The sequence below is a fragment of the Corvus kubaryi genome, unplaced genomic scaffold (assembly GCF_017639235.1).
Source record: "Corvus kubaryi isolate FWS band 111438036 unplaced genomic scaffold, C.kubaryi_AGA036_p1.0 37397, whole genome shotgun sequence".
In the NCBI taxonomy this organism is placed as follows: domain Eukaryota; kingdom Metazoa; phylum Chordata; class Aves; order Passeriformes; family Corvidae; genus Corvus; species Corvus kubaryi.
In genome coordinates, this window is record NW_024581136.1 from 13,085,006 (window position 1) to 13,105,810 (window position 20,805).

A 20,805-nucleotide genomic window follows, 5' to 3' on the forward strand; every position below is an offset into this window, starting at 1 on the left:
GCGGGGCCGGGCCGGCGGCCCGCGGGGCAGGGCCGGGGCTCGGCCCCACCCGGCCCAGCCGCTCCCCCTCCTGCCCGCGTTCGCTGGGAAGCGCCCGCGGGCCGCCCCTGGGGTGTGTGAGCTGCCGTGCCAAAGGTGACACCGACCCTCCCTGGTGTCCTGCTCCTGCCGGGACCTCAGGGCCGCCGCTGTGCCCCGGAACGGCCGCGGAAATGAGACACTTAAAAATGCCAACCTGACTTTCTAAAATAAACCGTTAATTAATAATCTCGATCTGTGGAAGTGCTTCTCAAAAACCCAATTTACAAAATAAGAAACTCAGCAACCTGACCTTTTAAAATAACCCATTAATTAATATCTCGATATGTGGAAGTGCTGATAAAAACCCCCACATTAAAAAGTTCTGATGTTAACTCTGGCCCCAGCAGTCTGGCAAAGCTGCTGCTTCTACGAGGGAGGGCTTGTTTCTCCGTGTGCTGCCCCGTGTGGGTCATCCAGCATCTCTCTACCCCAGTTCCCCTGCCTGCAGCCTGGGGAAGAAGGTACAGGCGGGTAGCTTCTGTGCTGCGCTGTACAGAGACATCATGGAAATGGGAAGTGCTCCAAAACCATTGCATTTTTGTTGCTGGGTGGAGAAAGGTTACACTTCCTCTCGCTGGGTAGCCCCTGTGAGGAGAAGCTGAAAGAATTTCTCCAAATAAAAGAAACCAGTGAAGCAGGAAAGATTGGGAAACAGCCATGATGCATCGTTTTCTCCTATGGCTTTGCACAAGGTGAACTATTTTGTGATCATGCAGTATTAATTATGCTGTGCATTCCTTCAGGAATTACAGTATCCAGGCTGTGGGTTGTGAAATGCTGTAACAAAGAAATTTTAAAAAAGAAGGGATAGAGAAGACAATGGGGTGATGGAACAAACAAAATGGCAAAGTCCATGCCAAGCTGAGAGTTGCTGGCTTTTGTTTGTTTGAAAAAAGTCCAGCCCGGCTCTCTTGTTAAATACAGCGCTTTCCTAAGCAACCGTTTGTTCTTCCTGAACAGTAAATCCAGCCAAAGATGGGCTAAGCAGTTTCAGAGCAACAGGATGAGTCCTCTGGCCTTTATGAAACACACAGTAAACAGGGTGCACAGGGCAAGGCTCGGGCCATGAAGTTAAAACAGGAGTATAATAAATGGAAAGAGGATTCCTCCCCCAATCCATCTGAGTGCTGCAGAGCTCTCTGCATCTAACAGCACCTCTGCACTTAAATCACGGCCTGACCCAGGCAATCATTAGTAGAGTCTACGCCAGGCACTTGAGACACATAAATGAGAGACCAAGTTCATGTGATCCTCTTAAAAAATCATATTTGACTTTTTAAATGTGGGGTTTTATGAGCCTTCTGGTTTTGCCTGTGAGGATCAGCCTTATCACACGTTCCTGCTTCCTCCCTGTCCGTGAGGGCTAATAGCAGATCCTTGAAAACTGGAAGCTGAGACTCTCAGATGAGTAAGATGCCTGTAAACACTGAGGCTTTATGGAATGCCTGAAAAACATGAGACTTGTGAAAATGAATAAATAAATAAAAGCCAGACTTGGCAATGCTGACAGAAAGGACTGAATACCAACTGCATTACGGTAACATTTTTGTGGCCAAACTTGCAGCCTCAATGTTTTAATGATGGCAGCCTTTACTGCATTTAACAGAAGCCTGGATTTGATTCTTTCGGAATAAAAGGGCTTTTGAATGCTCTGTAAAGGCAATTTCCTGACTTCATTGATCGCTGACACAAACACCAGAATTAAATCTCCTACATCTTGAGCTAAAGCAACAATCCCATTAATTTGGAGAGCAGTGGGCTTGTACAGGAAGCAGTTGCTGGAAGAGGACATGTATGAGCTGAACCAGTTGGCTGCTCTCTGTGTCTCATGCCGCCAAGCAAGAACAGGGCCAAGGTAAATCGCCATATAACCATGTTTTATTTGGAGGCTGCTAACAGCCAGTCTGAGTTCACGAAGGAATGTGAATAGCCACATCAGGAAACTCAGCAAGAGATTATTCGAACTGGCAGGGTTTAAGAAGGAAAATTAAATTTGCTCTTTGTTGTCCCTGCCTGTTTTTCCACTTCTGAATCAGAATAAAATGAAGGACCACTCCAAAGAACTTGCACATTCCTTCACATAACTTCAAGTTGTGATGTAAAGACTATACTGGCAGAAATATCTGTAGGTCTCAGCACATACTTGTCATTAAATACATGGAAAGGATTGTTGTTAAATTACAACAAAGTAAAAAAGCTTGAAAAAAGGTACATTCACAGCAGGTGAACTCTAACCTGAACATAACTATGCACATAATGATGGAATGCAGCTACTCTTTGGCCCATACTTTGGAAGTCTGAAGTTTTTCCAGGCCATGAGAAGTTTCATGACGTTAATGCTTCTATGGCACAGGGGGTACAAGAGGTGGGAAGGAAGCAATAATACAACAGAGGTAGCCTGAGCTCCCCTGAGAGGAAACAGCCCCACTGCGTAATCTTGCCTCAGTACTTCCAGCCCTGCCTAGTTAATGAGGAGAACCTTGGTCAGCTGGAGAAGCTCTGACCCTCCCCATGGCCACCCCTTGTGGTCACACCCTGCCCAGGATTCTGCTGCCTCCACCTCTACTTGTTCACTTATTCCTCCCAGGACAAGTGCACAGCAGCTTCTGAAAAGAAGATAATTTCAGCATATCCCAGAAGTGAATCTTCTAGAATTTAAACATTGACTTCTATCTCACAATAAAGTAAAAGTGGCATTTCTTCTTCCCCCAAATTTAATGGACTTGGTAAAGATTAAGCCTTATACCACTAGAGCCATGTAGATCTGCACACACCTCATTTAAGGGGTTGCAAATTTTCCAGCTGCACATCTTAGTACATGCTGGTTACCCCCAAGCAAGGACAGTCCATATAAAGTATGCGGCAAACTCCAAATTGGATTTGCAAAGTGACCTGAATAAAAAACCCCAAACCCACAATATTTTAAAGGCAGACTTCTGGTAGCTTGTTTAGGGCTACTCCATGGCCTGCACAATTCACCCATAGCAACTTCTGGCAGAGGTGGGGGTGAGGGCACCTCTGACATTTCTGCCACTGCAGAGTGAGGCTTTCAGTTCCTCCTCTATGATTATAACCCAATTATATAAATTTAGGCAGAGCTTTTAAAGCATGAAGCCACCACAACTTGCACATTTACTCAGCTGCATTTAAAATATCTGTACTTTCATAATTACAACATTGACAAGGATTTCAGAGGGAAGGCTAATTTTCATGAAGGAGAGAGGATGCTTAGTGATTGAGAATGGTGTGCATTGACATCAATATTCTGCTCCACTACAAACTCCTAGAGTAACCCTCCCTGTATCTGGCATTTCAGGACAGTGCTTCCCCCACAGTGGTCACCTCCTAGCCCAGGCTGCAGGGCACAAGATGCTCTTGCTCCCTGTCCACTTTGTGTGCAAGTCAGAATAGCTTGGGCCACCCTCAGGTGGTGAAGTGCAGATACCCAGCATTGTGCTGACGAATGAGGAGCCACACAGCCCATTGGCTCTGCTGTGGCACTGATGGCTGCCCTGAAACAGGTGGAGTAGTAAAGTCCCAAGGGTTTCTTGCTGCTTTTGAGTGTGTTCTCAGATCTCACTCTACAGGACACAGACAGGGCTGCTTGCCTGCCCTGCAGATGTGTTTTGAAAACAAAGAGATTAAAGTCAACAGGCCCCAGATATAACTGCAAAAGGGACTGTGCAAGTGAAAGAAAGGCAGCCCTAACATAGTGTTTAGCTTTGGACTTGGAAAATCCATAATTATATCTTACTGTATGTCTGCACAGACTAGAGCTCACGGAGACCATGTACAGGCTATATTTAAATGAGCTATTCCAGGTACCACAGGCAGTGTCGTCATGGTACCAGCACAGGCTGCAGAGCCCACTTCTGAAACCCAGAAAATGTGCAGGTAACCACTGCTGTGCTCTGTAGCTCACCAGCTGCTCAGCAGGTAATGTAAAGCTAGTTCTAGGTACAATTCCTCATGTTTATTTAGGCAGTGAAGCCAGGGGAGGAAGTTCTTGCTTCCAGTCACTCTTTTTTACTCCTGCATCTCTTTTCCCTTCCACTGTCTCCCATGGTGCCACTACAACTATCCATGAGGCTCACTGGAAACTGAATGATTGAATTTATCCACATGGATAAAAAAAACCCTGTTAACCAAACAAAAAAAAAAAAGAGAAGCAATACCCACCAGTTTTTCTCTGGAGCTGCAAAGGGACCACCAGAGGCAGGGGCTGAAGTGGTCAAGGCTGGAAGTGTAGGTGGGAATCCCCCTTGCACATGTCTAAATGGCACTAGTCCAAATGGTAACACAAATGGTGTTACAGAAAGAATAAACACAGTTTCTTTTATTCCAGTCATCTGCCAATATTCTTCGTTAAAACATGTTGGTTGTGTTCTCTCTTGCAGTGACACACCAGGGACAAGATCTGGAAGAAGGCTGCCTCCTGGAAGTACTGCTGCTGCACAGCATCCTACTGGTACATTTTGTCTTTTGCTTGGCAGCCAGACGTGGGACTTGCTTTTGACACTCTGCTGGCTTTCACTGATATCAGATTGTGAGGGGTTGTTTAATCAGAAACAAAAGAGTGAAATGGAATAAGGAGTAAATTAAGAAGGACCAAGCTGTTGTTTCAATTCTTTTAACTTGAAAGAAAAAGAGGTAAAAACCAGCAAAGATTTGATTATCAGCTTCCCCAAATGATAGTATTATTGTAATTACCAAACTCCTTCTAAAGCAGGATATAGCTACAGTTATTGTGGCACCAGACCTGTACATGGAGAAGGATAGAGAACATGCACTGTAGGACAGAAATGAGGATGTTTCAGTCAGTGAAAACCTTTGTTCTCAGGAGAGGCTGGAGAAGCCGAGACCATCTTCAGAGAGAAATGAGAGTGCTGGAGGGGCCTTCCTACATGTTTTCAGACCAGTGAAAGGCAATTGTGCTTATGGATTTTTCTTAGCCTGGGAGAATCTGCTAGGAGAAAGTAAGGTCAAAGGGGGAGTTCAAAATGATGTAAGCAAGGATGTCAGCTTTTCCCAGTGTCCTATCAAGACATTTATGCAATATCATCTGGAGCTGGGCTGCCATACCTAAGGCTTTTGACACAGAATGAACTTTGCTTTTCAAATTAGAACTGACAAATGAAATAGATTATTCATCCCTACTCAAAAAAGAATCCCCAAAACCAAAAAAAAACAACCCAAAAAGAAAATCTAGGCAGTATACTTGGAGCCCTGGCACCTACAAAAAACGTTTGTGATGACAAGTTTGTTATTCAGACCTGTGCCCATTTTCTGAGTTGAAGTTACAAGTGAAAGGGGAATGCCCCAACCCAAGCTAGGGGCCACTCCAACACAGGAACTATCATCTTATAAACATAGGCATGGCCTGATTTAGATATTTCAAGAGACGCAGCAGATCAGCACTTACTGTCAGCCTCTGCCCCAGAGACATCAGTTCATTCTGTGTCCTTGGACTTTTTAAAAGCCAAGCAGATAGTATCCTGACCACATAGAAGGATCTGAAAGTGTTCAGACATAACCTCTGTTTCCATGCAGTCCCTGGAAAAGCTGTAGAAAAAGCCACATGCTACTGCCAAAAGAGCTGAACCTCTTTAATCTCTTCTGTAGGTGTCTTTAAAACAAATGTAAACTCTCACATTAGAGTCCAATGAAAGATCCCTGTTCTGGGCTGAGCCCCAGGTGAATAAGGAACCTTGGCAGTTTGAAGCATCAGTTGTTTGCATTTGGAAGGTATCCAGTGTGGCTGGCCTAGGGCTAGTGACTGTAAGCACTTGAACTTCATACTGATAAATGTTGAAGGTTTAAGATCGTGGATTATTGCTCATGTCTGAGACTAAAAAGGGAAAACAGGTTTCCTTAAAGGATTCCTTGTGCTCTTTGAGCATATGAAAAACCAACCAACCAATCAAAAAAAAAACCCCACACAAACAAAAAACCATGCAGAAGAACAACCCCCAAGCAAAACCTGTACAGTGTTACTGGAGTTATTCTAGCACAAGAAATATCAGGGATCCGACTGTGCTGAAATACGTAGTGGTATTAACCAAAACTGACTGTGTAAAAGGAGACATCCAGTCTGACCTTGCTGCCAGGGCTTCTGAAATGAACAGCAAAGTATATCCTCCTCCAGTGGAAAGTCCTCAAATCTAGATTAGAAGATGAATCTTCAGGTGAAGAAACCATTCCTTCTCCATTCGTTGTGGACACACCCAGACAGCTCCTACAAGTTAAAGGTGAGGGAGATGAATCTACCTTTAGTGAGAAAGTTTCTTTCTTTCTTCCCTAACTTATCATCAAAGACAATGGAGAGACATCCCAATTCAGACTCCAGAGCTCCCAGAACAGGGATGTGATAGGAGACTTCAGGTGGTAACCTCTGGACCCAGAAGATACCATCTAAGGCAGATGTTTGCCCTCATGTACGCTGCAGTCACTGGAAAAGCTCAGCTAAACCCTAGCCAGATAATTCCCTTTTTAAAAACAGAAGTCATCTCTCCTGTACAATGAATATTTTCTTGAATTATGAAAACACTCTGCCTATTGTTTTGAACAAAATCATCCTTAGTTGACCTAGTTGAGATTTTTAGTAGTTTCTCACATGTCTGCATTGCAGTGCTGTTAATATATATAATAATATATATAATAGTTAATACACCTGCAATGATATTACAAAGATCAAGGGCTCAACTTGTTTCAAGAAGGATACCTGTAAATATTCCTATAGGCTTTTATGAATAGTGATCCAAATTCTGCACTCAAATTTTTCTGGATAGGAGGGAAAGATGTTCATTTAAAGCCTGTTAGATAATTATTTTAACTTACATTTTTTGAACACTTATTTGTGGTCCAGAAGATAATGTGGTTTAGAATCTTATAAAATGTGTTAATTTGGTTTAAGAGCCACACAATGATCCTGTCTAGCTAACATGTTAAATTGGAATAAAGTTGGATTAACTCACAAGAGGAAAAACCACAAAACACTCCAGATTCACCCCAGTGACCAGTGATTCACCCCAGGCTGAATTTCTGTTCAAGGAAGATTTTCAGAGTTACTGAAATTCTGGCTGTTGAGCAATTATTCATCTGCAGTTCTGAAGGACATTCTTCACATTCCCCACTTCTACTAAAAGCTAGTAAGTATAAAAAAAGAAAGAAAGAAGCAAATGAAATATTTGAGCCTCTTACCAAAACACACTAACAGCTAATCATTATGCAGTCCAGGAAGGTGCACTGCCATAATGTATTCAATAATGTATTAAAGTTCCCATTGCAGTCAAACAAAATCTATTGTTAGAGATTTCTAGATAGACTCCAATTAATATCACTTACAGGAGGTCTTACTTGTCTCTGTGAGGCCAGACCAGCTGGGGCAGCCTGTTGGCTGACTGCAGAGATTTTCGTCCAGTTCACAGTCAATGAGCAGCTGCTGCTTTTGGTTACTGTCTAAGGCTCACCCGTGGAATTTTCCTTGGATGGAGGCCTTGACCACCCGAAAGTAGCAGGCAGGTTCTTGGGCTTCTCTGCTACTTTCTTGGCCAGGTGATGGCAGTTGGATTTAGAAGAACGAGTCAAATGGTGCAGACAACCTTGTGGTTCTCTGGGACATGTTTTTGCATAGGAGAGTTGCAGAATAAAAAATAATGCCACTGCTACAAATTCTAACTCCAGTCTTTTCTAATTCAGGTGGTCTTTAAGCATAGTTGAAATGCTTTGTAGCATTCATACTATGAACCCACATTTGAATGCTTTTTTCACAATGCAGTGTCAAACTTCCTCCTAGGAAGAGGAAGGAATCTCAGAGTTTAGGACTGGGATTGCCTCATGTGGTAACATATTGTGATTTAGTTTCCAGTTGGTAACATAGGAATGATAATTCCGTAGCCAAGGGGTGATCCTGTGAAGATGAACATGTTTTAGGCATTCAGTTAGCAGAGAAATCATGACTGAATGCACAGCTATCAGAAATGCTGAGAGGATCTTGCAGTGTTATGCTGTCTGTCCCCTTGTCCCAATATAGTGTCATGGTAGGCAACTTCTAACCCTCTCCTAGAACATATTTACAGGTGCCCTATTTACACAACCTTGTGTCTAGATTTCATGTTTGATACCCCTTCTCAGGACTCACCTCCACAAACAAGTCTGTTTTCACACTTTCCCTGTAGTTGCTTGAGATTCTTAAAGAGCAGGTTCCCTTCCCTTTTATCATTACCCAGAAGTCCTCAAAAATTTGCTCTCATCAATCTGTCAAGGCAAGCATACTCAGATGGGATACTTCAAACAGTATTTTCCTCCTTTTCCTCCTGCCTGTCCTCTCTGAGCAGTCTGTACATACAGACAAACTCTAACTAGCTGATGCCTTCAAAATGCATGTCCAAGTCTCTGTTAAAATCTGTCCCCCCTGCTCTGAAACTGAATGAGTTGCAGAGCCTCTGAAAGGATAAGGCCTTGACTGCTGGAGTTTTTAAAACTATGCATCCCTTTGATCCCTTTCCCAATATGCACAAAATACTAAAATGCTCTCCTGGAATTCATTACACATAAAAAGACATGAAAGTGCAATTTACTCCTTACTCATCAACAACTACCCATCAGCCCTAGCTCCAAGCTAGACTGTTCTGGCCACTTCAAGAAACGGGTTTGAAATTTCCATTTCCAGATTGCCCTGGCAGGTATAACTGTGACTTTGCAAACAGCTACAGCTGTGTGTGCTAATTGCTTTCCTCTAAATTATTTATGAGACATTTTTGACTGATGAGACTTCTCACAACAGCATGTGCTAACCATTGGCAGTGGGCTCCTGAGGTGGTGGGAACTCCATCACCTGCCGAGCTGCAGAAGAGCCAGCTGTTAGCAGGCACTGCGTCCCCGCACTTGCACTGAGCTGGGACGGCAAGCTCTACCTGCTTTCAGCTCCTTTTCCAATAACTTCTCAGTAGAAATTTATGTGTAAGCACATAACACACCCCCCTTACTTTTGGGATTAGATCAGCGGATACTGGAGAGTGCCTAATTCAGATAAAGCAGAATATAGGGTGTCAATGACCTGTGGAAGACAATCCATTTCACAAACAGGACTTTTCAAGCTCTGGTCCCAGAGGCAGCAGGGGTTCTGTAAAATGCAATTAGGACAGCTACAAATCAATAGGCTTAAATTCACCACATAGAAGGTAGCAGATTTACTGGAAAATTTTTACAAGATACATAAACTGAAAAAGAATGGAAAACACGACTACAGAGAGAACAAAATATTTATAATGACCCACCACTTTACCACTGCTTTTTCCTGGAGGGCTTATCTCTGTCATCCAGCTAAAAACTACTTTAAAAGCTATGTCTGAAGGTAACCATAAGCCCTGTCAGTTAAATAAAAATCTTGTATTCCAAGGACCAGCAATTTATGTCAGTATTTTTCCTTTCCCTTTCAGATATGAATAACTGATAGTGAGAAGCAGTGGGAACCACGCTGAGTAGAAGAAAAACTTCATGTCTGGAGTTGCAGGAGCTCGACAAGGAGCAGCCAGAGGAATGAAGCAAAGCAGCCTGTTAGAATTACTGCTCACTATTGGTGCTGTGCTTACCTTCCCAGGAGGCTCTCAAGGTTATTGGGTGAGCAGGTGATGTGACACCTTCATGAGTTTAACAAACATGTTTAAGAACTAAGTTTAAACAGGATTCTCAGCCAAACTGTAGATGAAATTGTGCACTGGGTATTTTCCTAAGCAGTAGTTTTGTCCTGCCCATTCTCTAAGTTTTAAACAATTTGAATTTACCTTGTGCTCATTTATTCTATATATGCCAGAAGATGCAGTGTTTTCTGTACAAAAGTATACTGACCCTAGATACAGGAGTTCAGACAAGAAAGAGATGGTGACAAAGGGGGCTCTGCTGTTTCTCAGAGGTGAGCTGGTATTTCAGAGCCAGTTCAGATATTCCTGAGCCACTCTGCTCAGTGCAGCAAAGGTATAACCTGAATTGTTGTGGAAGGTGTGCAGAGGACAGCACACCATAATCCAGCTGTGCATAAGGTCAGGAGGAGGAAGGCAGGGCATAATGTGCCATTGCTCTAAGAGCACCCAGAAGTTTGATTTCCTTACTCCCTTTCTCCCATGCAGTGGAGTTGACTCTCTGGCCATGTCCTGTTCAGTAGGTGGAACTTGGGAGTTGAAGCAAATGTCCCAGTTTCCAGGCCTGCTTCCTCAGAGAGGGAGCCACATGGACTCCTTGTTCTTCCATGAAACAGTAGCCTGGGGGTAAGGAGTTGGGTTCTCTACAGAAGAAGAGGAGGAAGCAGGGAGGGGGGAAAGCTGATGCTCCCAGCCGCCCATCACAGATGCAAAAGGAGACAGGACAGAAGGTATCTGTCTGGATCTGACACAGACTAACAGCATGGCACAGGTAAGGCTAGGAAGGCATTCATGCCTCATTTCTCCCACCTGTAAATTATTCCTCCCTCTTCATCCCCATTGGCACATCATTATGACTGCTCAATTAATTAACAGTTTAAAAGAGCTTTGAGATTCAGGTGGAAGAAAAGGATTTATTTGTATTTCTGTTTTTCCAAAGTTGTGTGTATAAACACTGAACTTTGTAAGTCCTTCACTGATGATGAAGATTTACTTCCCATTTATGGATGGGTAAGTTAAATAACGGAAATGTTAAAGCACACATTTTGAGAAATGGCCTCAAGTTCCAAGATCCCACTTTCTGCATGTTCAGCTACATACAAACACAGCTTGCCTTTCAACCCCAACCCCACCTGTCAGCAGCTACAAGTGAAGACGTTCACCCACTGGAGATCGTGTGTTCAGGATCCCAAATCAAGTATCTCAAAACTCAACCCTCTCTAGGAAACCTAAAAGGAAACCCAAGAAAACCTGTCTGGAAGCAGCACACTCCAGTGCTCTGCCCACCACATCACACACGGCACCCTTGTGTTCAGCCAGAGCTTCAGAACAGATTCATTGCCACTGGGGGGTCAGAACCTGGGATCAGACTTTGGGAAGTGTCTCTCACATGGCTCTCCAGCACAGTGATTGTAAATCAATGTATTACAGGAGTGAGAGTTTCCCTGACCAAAACAATTAAAACTCTCACATAAAAATAGAATGCTGGAAGGAAAATCTGTCCATTCTGCACTATTATTATGTTTAACAGAGAACCCAAGTTCCTGTCAAAAACAAGAGAATAGACAATCTCCAGCCAGCTTTAATAGCAAGATCTTTTGAAATACTCAGCCATCTGTCACAGCAGGAGTGTTTGTTGTTCAGTCCTTCTGAAAAATTTGGCCTTTCTTTGGGAACACGATGCTTTTGAAACGCAGCTCTCAGGCCCCTCCTAGGAATCACTTCTTCCATGAAAGTTCCTGCTCTTTTTGTGTCTACCGGAGCTGTCCCTAGTGCAGTGGAACCTGCCAGTCGAGCAGGTAGGGATGGGCTTGAAGTGCAAAACTGGAAGACTGCCCTAAGCCAGCCCTAAATCCAGGGAAAAATGGGTAGGTTAAGTCCAGGCCTCACTGTACTTTCATTTAATGTTTCTTATGAAAAACATTACAAACATACTACATTACATATTTTAGCAAGTTTCCAAATGCGTGTATCTCATGCAAAGTGATCACAGAATACTTCTTTTCCGCCTCCTCTGATTCTTCCACTCCTTTCTCTTCCTTCTCTCACTATTGTTGACACTTTGTCCCAGGTGAAGAAGTAACGAAGGACTCAGCAATGGAATGAACTGCTCCATGCTCATAAAAGATTGTTAGTAGTGAGACCTCAGTTTGGAGTGGAAAACCAACTTCCAAACAGAACTTTCTGGGGGTTAATAAATCTGCTATACAGAAAGGAAAATCCAGGTGAATCATCTCATACACTGGGAGCAGGCAAACAGAGACAGCATCATCATGCAAAGCACTGCACTGAAACAGAATCCCCCTGTAAACACCTACATCTGGAACCTGCAGTGATCTCTTCCACAGAACAAACATTTTAAAGCAATGATGTGAAGACAGCCCAGCAAAGCAGAGCACTAACCTGGATATTTGCCCTTTCTTCGGCTACTTTTGTATTAGAAGAACATGTTGCTGGTCTCCCTTTTAACAAATATAGATTGAGTTCCTTGTGGTTCTCTGGGATAGAGACAAAAATCATGTTACCTTCAATGAAGCAAGACCTCCAACAAGTCGATGGGATATAAAGAATATTTTTTTATTTCTAAAGTAGACCAAGAAGCTTTGAAGTTACATTAATACCTCCAGATAGAAAGTCACACAATCCCTCCTGCTGCAAAGAAAACCTCAGTAAAATGGCTACATGAAAGTCAACAGCAAAATTCCCACCAGTTTCACTGTGAACAAGACTTCAGGCCGTAAATCTGTTCTGTAGAGGGTTTCCTACCAAATGTTTGAAAATTATTTTTTCCAAAGGAAAAAAAAAATTAATTGTTTCATTGTATTTTCTATAAAAAGCCATAACCAAACATTTCATTTTAGATTGGGGTCAATTCCAATTAAAAAATTTCCAGTTCCCACACACATCTTCATGAAGCAGTGGAACTGTATTGGCTGTCATGTTCTGTTGCTAAACTGAACTGACACACAAGAGCTTGATAATGCCAGGCAAAATGTTTTGAACTTTCCAGGCCCACAAAAGAAAAAAAGATCACCATATCAAGGTTCTTCTCCAACCCTCCCTCCCAAGTTTGCAGAGAAATACATATGGTAATACTGCAGTTTTTGAAAGATATGTTAAAATTACAATTCACATCACCAATGGCTGCCACCTGGCACAACCCTACCAAAGTTAAGAAGTTACTCTGGAAAACAGAGCATAATTCGGAACAGAATTCAGCCTGAAGGCTCCATGTCCCAAAGAGCCCAACAAAACCTTCCCCTTGGCTCTGCTCATTCCTTTTCAGGAAGAGCCCAGCGGAAGGGAGGCAGTCAGTGTGACTGCCAGTTTTGCAGAGTCCGTGAAACTCTTTGGAGACATGACCCCTCTTCTGGCTCTTGGATTTCCAACAGAGGACTCTATTAAAAATTATCCTCTCCAGGGCCCCAACATCTTCACCCTTAACCTTTCTGAGTCATTAAAGAGTATTCAGCCCGTAATACAACAAATAGAGCAAACACAGCAAACTTCCATTTGCTATAGCACAGCAACCTCAGAAGCTACTGAAACACTATAAAGTAACAACCCAGACTTTGTTCTGCAAGGCTGAAGCCCCAGGAATTGAAAAGAGCTTCAGCACTTGCTTGAGCTTAAGCACAAGCTGAACTGCATGGCTGAATAGGAATGGCCTGAGGAATTATGCAAATGCTTAGACGAATCTGGGTCCAAATATGAATTACTTTAGAAGATAGAGAAGCAAGCAGTGCAATTTAATCATTTTTATCTTCTTACCAAGAATGCACAAGTTCTTACAGCTAATATTACAGCATCTTCTGCTGCTGCTGCCAGAAGCCAAATGACCTATTCTTTAACAGTCAAGCTCTCCTCATTTTCAAGCTGAAGATTAGTCCATTTATGCTGAACAGTGGCACAGAATGACAATTTCATAATACACAGATTGAGAGCTATTCCACTCACATGTTACATTACCTTGCCCTTTATCCACTGCACTACCACTTGCAATTGGCTATCATGGTAATAAGGTGGAGCTGCTTCTAATCTCCAAATTTGTACATTCTGGGACGCTGGCAATTCACTATACAGTGCCACAGAGTGACCAGCTGGGTCTGACCTTGAATCTGAACACCAAATCTGAACTCCAGAGAAAGTGGAGACATAACTTATTCATATGAACAGACTGCAGTAAGGTTACAGCGTGAGCTGGGCACTTCCTTAAAATGCTGAATAAAATGAACCTCCAGCAATGGCACTGCCAAGGGCAGCCAGCACCTCCCAGCAGACTCTTGGCACTGTCCACAAGTGATCCATCCCATAAACGTGAAGGCTGATTTTGAAAATTTTTCTACACATGACTAGTCCTTTCTTCTGCAGATATTCTCCCAGACATGAGCATTTTCAGGGTCAGATCCCACAGCTGTACTGCTCACATGCAGTGCAGTAAGTGTCCAACACAGCTTCCAGTTTGCTCTCCTTGCAGGAATATCAGTGAATCCATAATATAATCTCTGATTTTGTCACCATAGAAAACTAATGCTTTACAGTAGGATATCCCATCCCATCCACACACTAAAGAAAGTCTTTATTTCACTGTGATCTGAGCAGAAATGCATTGGAGAAAGTGGAAAGCAATTAATAAATTCTGCTACCAGAAAGAGGATTGTGATAATTACAGCACAATTGCCATAGAAGATATACAAAAGAGCTCACTGAGAAAACATCCCAATTTAGGCTGCACAACTCCAGGGACTGCTTGCTAACAAAATACAGAGTATTTTACTTCTAGGTCACTGATTTCAATCTGGCCTCAAAGGAAAAAATGACTGGAAGTTAATGCCAGCTGACAGTGGTGTGAAAGCTGCAGGGTGGATCTCAGCCCACTTCGTAGCAGATTGGAGGACACAACTCAAGTATTTGTGATTTGTGTAAGTAATACGGCTAAAAATTCAGGCTGTGATTCAATGATACTGTAAATCCAGCTGTAGGACTCTTAGGACAGGGAGCTGATATGACACACGCAATTCTGCTGATTCCAGCTTGTCTGAAACCTTTTGACAAGTTAACAGTGCACAAACAGGTGCTGGGGCAGATCAGATATCATTATGCTTTTCACAGCTGTAAGAAAAATCCAGGCTGTGTGTGCCAACCTGTCCAACAGGAATGAAGGTGAGTGCCCACAGCTCACTGAGATCCAAACTGCCTGGTCTCAAGGGTCACCAAGCCATGGCCTTCAAGCTTCATCCTTCAGTAACAGCAGGTGCAGGCTGTGTAGGAGCAGGCACATCAGAACTGTATTGTTTTATTGCTGCTGGTCACTCTCTGAGCCAGAGACAAATGAAGGTGCTGTCTACACCTCCGTCTGTCCTGCGAAAGGGTGGAGGGTGCCAGATGGTTTGCAAGTCACCCAGGGCACATAAAGCCACACAGGCATTAAATAGCATAAATAGCGAGGCATTAAATGACACCATCCCTGCTGGCACCACATCCCTGCTCATCAGTGCTCCATTCATTTAAACACTTTAAAGAGAGCAGGGAAATAGGAGATTAGAGAGATGTGCTGCTGCCTTTGATAAGCCTGAAAATAGAAGCAATGTTTGTGTTAATCCTGTAGCAGTAATATAGAAAAGGCACGATTAACTGCAGTTGCAGGAACAGTCTAGTGCAATCTATTTTCCCTGTGAATTTCTCCACGGAAAGATGGGTCACAGGGCACACCTGCAAAATGCATCCAGGCGTTTGTATCTGCATTGTGTCCATGGCCTCTGTTCCAACAGATGGCTGGCCAAAGGATTTCTTCTCCTTTTATTTTATTTTGGTTCTTTTTCTGAACACACAGGAGCAGAGCAAGCCCTCCTGCCAACAGCGCAGTGAATGCAGAGCATTCAGCAATGAAGGGGTGACCTTGATTAGTGTCTAATGTGTAAAAACCAGTTACTTTTCAGCACATAATAAAGTAGAATAGTTCTGCTGTGATCTGCCAGAGTTCTTCAAGCTGCTCTGAGGAATACTGTTGGAGATGCTGTCCATACAGTCTCTGCTGCAGGCAGCAGCTAATCCTTGGTCCCTCTACCCAGGTGGTTTGTCCTGCTTCACTGCAAGATTGCTCCTAGAGAAGAGTATTTATTGCTTATTACATAACAGGCTATTCCTTAATCAGCAGCACAAATGTTAGGGCAGCTCTACCTGACTTGTACTTACAGATAGAAAATGTAGACAGTTTTTAGATTCCTTATTTTCTGTCTTACTTCCATTAAAAATTATTATATTCTGTAAGCAGTATCTATACCTCATTGCTGCTAGTAATGGAGAGGAGTGAGCAGCCCTGCAGGTAAGAAAAAAGAAATTTTGGATCCACTGATACTGAGTGAAAATATCCTTGCTGAGTGTTCCCCTTAGAACTCTACACCTTTGGGAAAGAAGCCAAAAGAGGTTGGATTAGTTGGTGTTGTTATAAATGAAATTGGTAATTCGTCCTTGTGTACATAAATGTATATATTAATTGTACAAATAAAAACACCTAAGCCCAAAACCCCAGGCCAGGGATGGAGAAAATTTCCCAAGCCTTGGTAGCAGCAGAGAAGACAATATGGCCAGGAACTAATCAGCATACGAAAAAGTCTATCTCCGGGTGGAGGTAGACCTTATCTGGAGCTATTAACACCACACCTGATGAAACTGATTAACATCTCAGAGCCGTTAAAGGAGTATCCCACTCGGGAACATTCGGAATAACTGTTCCAGGAATCAGAGAAGGACCATTCATCACCGAAGATGGACAATTCATCAGACCCAGGAAAGGCTTTGTGCACTCCAACTTCGGGACAAGAAAACATCATGAATGTGCTAAATTGCGAGAAGAATAGAATTAATTCGGACTCTGCCCAAGAACTGTATAAGAAGGAACCAGGCAAAGGGACATTTCTGAACCTGGGGATCTGACGCGATAGAGGTCAGGTCTGTGTTCACCCAGCACCGATCCTGGGCTCGGGGCTGACCTTTTTCCAATCGTGGCTTTCTGTGTGACCGCTCTTTCGACCGTCGAACAAAATCTATTTCTTTATTAAATTTAATTCTTTACTTCAAATGTTGACTCCGATGTGATCCGATTTGGGGTATCGCTGACTCTCTCTCCGTCCGGGAGGCGCCCCGCTGATTCTAGCAGCCTGGTAGGACAGGCTGGTTCTGCGAACCAGTCGGACCACCGAACTCAATTCAGACCAGTGCCACGATCGAAAAAGGGGGGATAAAAAGAGCTCTCGGGGAACTCAAGGGGGGATCCAGGGGAGGATCTCCGGAGCCGCGGCATAAGGTGTTTCACTCAGAAAACTCTGCGTGCACGAAGAACCCACGCAGGAAAAAGAACCACGCAGCAATTCAGACAGCAGAGAGAGGCTGGACGCACGCTTCTTGAGTGAAGAAAATAGAACTTCAAGAAGACACACCTGAGTGAAGGATCACTTCTTCCCCATAAAGATAAAACTGCGCCAGCCCAGCAAATGACCGGGAGGGACCAGATAAGTTGTATCGTAACTGCCTGTCCATGTTACCCATTTGTCTCTTTTGAGTGCAAATATTGTCATGAGGTTTGGATTACTCATTGCCAAAGGGGCTATAGACCCAGAGGCTTGTGTAGAAAGTGCTTAGAAGAAGAACAAGACTTGACTAGCCGTGTCTTACAGCTTGCTACAAATTTGGGTATAATAGAATTGGATTCTTTAGAGTGGTATCGCCTATACAAAAACGGAGTAAGGGGGAAATTGGACTCTTTGGCACAAATTCTGACTCTTGAGTGTCGCAGGTTAAATAAAGTACCCTGCAGGACTGACACAGTTAAACTCTCTAGGTGGGGCATGTACAAAAGGCAGTATGCAGCTCGATCTGGCCACAGGATCCCAGGACAATATTCCTGCTGTCGAGAAGATGGTTTACCTCGCCGCTGGTGGCAACCCAGTGGGCGTAGGTACAGGCAGAGGAATGCATATGTGAGGATTCCTTATGGTTTTCAGCCTAGCCATAAGCCAAACAGCTAACCTGCAGCCGGATAGCTGGTCCTACACTGAGGGGGAAAACCCCACCGAGAGGTGTAAGCTGTGTCTGCCAAGCCTCTTAAAGGAACAGGGTACATATCAAGTCCCAGGGGTCTGTGAAATCAGAAAGAAAGGCAAGACCTGTCATATAAACTGCACTCGATTCCAAATACGTAAAACAAATGGGATAATTTTGTGCTACCCCCAAGTTGCAAGCTCTAAGCACGGGCAGTTAAGGGCACCTCCTATTAAAAGTAGACACCACCTTAATAGATATAAAAGGGAAGTCACACAAAAACCTATTCCAACTTGCAACCAATGTAATCAGACTGTTTAGATTGGAGGAAAAATGAAATCCATTTTTGTGGCCTACTTTCAGGTTAACAATCTGTGCTATGATACCTCTACATTAAGCATGTGTATTATGAGTGGAAAAACCTACTGGGTGGGGCAGATTTGTTAGCTGTTTATGTTCCAAGACCTAATGCAATAAATGCAAAAAATATACCTAATGTAATAAAGTTAACTAGACTTAAAATTAAAAAAGGAAGCACGAATTAATGTGTTCATATAAAAGGGGAGGGAATTGTTATAAATGAAATTGGTAATTCGTGCTTGTGTACACAAATGTATATATTAATTGTACAAATAAAAACACCTAAGCCCAAACCCCAGGCCAGGGATGGAGAAAATTTCCCAAGCCTTGGTAGCAGCAGAGAAGACAATACGGCCAGGAACTAATCAGCATATGAAAAAGTCTATCTCCGGGTGGAGGTAGACCTTATCTGGAGCTATTAACACCACACCTGATGAAACTGATTAACATCTCAGAGCCGTTAAAGGAGTATCCCACTCGGGAACATTCGGAATAACTGTTCCAGGAATCAGAGAAGGACCATTCATCACCGAAGATGGACAATTCATCAGACCCAGAAAAGGCTTTGTGCACTCCAACTTCGGGACAAGAAAACATCGTGAATGTGCTAAATTGCGAGAAGAATAGAATTAATTCGGACTCTGCCCAAGAGCTGTATAAGAAGGAACCAGGCAAAGGGACATTTCTGAACCTGGGGATCTGACGCGATAGAGGTCAGGTCTGTGTTCACCCAGCACCGATCCTGGGCTCGGGGCTGACCTTTTTCCAATCGTGGCTTTCTGTGTGACCGCTCTTTTGACCGTCGAACAAAATCTATTTCTTTATTAAATTTAATTTGGCTGAATTTTTTTACTTCAGTGTGAAGGCTTGCAAGAGCAACTGTAGCTTTTAAAGGCAATACCATCATAAAGATGCTACTGAGAATAGAGAGGGATTAACACGGTGTTTGAATGGATCCACCAAGTCTTGGGATGAGGAAACATGAACAGTGTTGGCATTATGTGACTATAATAAAATCAGGCTGATGATAGAGGGGGGGAAAAAGTGATACCTCTCCTCTACCAAATAACAAGAAAGAATGCTGGCTGGAAGGCTGCAGTCCCTGTGCACACAGCCACATTTCACTGGAATGGTACAGAAAGCCCCCATTTGGGACAGACTGCATTAGCAAAGGCCACAGAGGAACAGGAGTCAGGAACTGGAGGTAGCAGAACAGAAACAGAATAAACCAAGGAGTTACCACATTCTTTAAAAACCTAGGGCACTCACAGGACAAAAGCTTCCCTGGGGGCATGGTGGGGGGGTGGGTGGTTAAAATCTGTGCTTTGAAAGGGAAAAAATTCACAGCTTATAAAAAGGAGGGTGGGAATCACAGATCTGGAAACCAAATGCATACAGGGGCTGCACTCTGCATGCAGGGGGAGGGGTGTTGCAAATGGGAGGAAAGAGTTTTGTGCTTTTCAGAGATTTCTAAACCCATAAACCTACAGCCTGCATTTCCATAAGGTACTCTGCTCTCTCTCTTCCATTTCAGAGCTTATCTGGAGAGGAAAACACTAAGCTGTTACCATTAAAAAAGAAAGAAAAAAGTTAAGGTGTTTTTAATTTTAAAAAGAAGAAACTTCTTTATAGCTGCATAATCAGTTAAACGTTGCCTGTGGTGTTATGTCCATGTGCTAAGTTTCTTTAGGGATCCACTTACATCTGCCTAATCTATTTTAATTATATGATGCCATAGGGTATATGATACTGTATGGACAAGTAAAGAGACAAGGAGATGACAGTGGGACAGAAAATACAGCGACCACATTTCCATCAGCAAAAATGACTGTTGCATGCAGTCATGAGCATGGGATAGAGGGGGAAAAGTCATGTGAAATGAGTTACTTCGATCCTTCAAGTGCCTAAAATAAATTCCTTCAATCCCTTGTGAGGCAGATTTTCTCTCTCTTCTGTTCCACATCTCAAACCCAGTATGATTTCCTGCTCCAGACTGTGGCAATACACTTCCAGCCAAGGCATCCATCTTCTCCAGACTATGATCCCAAGTCTCTGCCATTTTAGAAGCCCCCATCTCACAGCAACCCCCCATCCCAACTCAAAATTCCACCATTTCTCCAACCTCCCTGTTATCACTTACACATATATAAACATTGATATTATCTATACAAAAGACATCAGGAACTTCTGGTATCTGAAAAATCCCAGATCACCCTTTCCAACCCCGAAATGTTCCCATTTCCTAACCTCATTTGCAATGGAGATGATACAAAGAATGGGACTTGTTCACATCAACCACAGCAGAAGGATCTCCAAGCTGGAGAGAGATCAGGGGAATATGGCCTGTCCACAGCCAGCTCTCTGAGCAGCACGTGCTGTTTATCACACCAAGCCGGAGTTGTGACTGCATCTCTTCCTGGCAGATGAATCCTTTCTCTTCTCTTGCTTTTCTCCACTAGTGGCTGTTGTGCTCTCCTAGAACCTCTCCAGAGACCAGCACAGACAGTGGTAGATACAACGGCAGCACACATGCATTAGCCATTTCCCAGTGATCTTTATTAGCTGCTCTGGCCCCTGTAAGCTTATGCAGATTTTGTAATGATGGATTCTTAGATCTCATTTTGGAGGTGAATACCAGCAAGTCACAGCACTGATGAAGGCACCAGGACCAGTGGTGAAGCTGTCC